The sequence below is a fragment of the Oryzias melastigma genome, linkage group LG20 (genome assembly GCF_002922805.2).
Source record: "Oryzias melastigma strain HK-1 linkage group LG20, ASM292280v2, whole genome shotgun sequence".
Classification (NCBI taxonomy): Eukaryota; Metazoa; Chordata; class Actinopteri; order Beloniformes; family Adrianichthyidae; genus Oryzias; species Oryzias melastigma.
This window is the reverse complement of record NC_050531.1, coordinates 8,464,204-8,464,844: the sequence shown is the minus strand read 5'-3', so window position 1 is coordinate 8,464,844 and position 641 is coordinate 8,464,204.

The window sequence follows — 641 nt, the reverse complement described above, 5'->3', positions numbered from 1 at the left end:
TCTTCACTTCTGCTTATTATTATTCTTTTATTTTATTTTATTTTTGACAAAATGCTGTGATGTGAAATGAATGGGCGGAAATCTGTCACCGATTATCTTTGGCTGGTCATCCTCGCTGCAAAGTGAGGACTCATTTTCAGACTCATCAGATAAACAGATGTCGTCAAGCTGCTCTGTAAGCGAGAAGACCTCTCCATTGAACACTGCATTAATGCACCATATGGTTTTTTTTAATAAAATGAATTCATTAATCTTTTTTTCCATAGGACATTATTTTGAAAATCCTTTTAATTTGTTTTTTTCCTTCAAAATAAAATGATATTGAATAAACTAGACCTATTCTTGGTATGTTTATGTTGTTATTATGGGTTGATTAATTTATAAAAATTTAAAAAAAGATTAAATTAGGAGGAAAAAATACTGTATGGCTCCACAGGGGTTGAACAGGTGACCATTTGGAACCGGAAGTTCCTGTTTTCCAAAACGCATGCGTGTTATTATATAAAAACAAAACTTTGGGGGTCAACTCTAAGGTGCACTTTTTTGGGTTGTGGTGAAAAGACAAGTCGGAGCGTGTGTTTACCAGAAAAAAGGTGCGCAGCTTTGTCACCCCGCCGCGGCGCGTTAATTGGAGTGGCCTC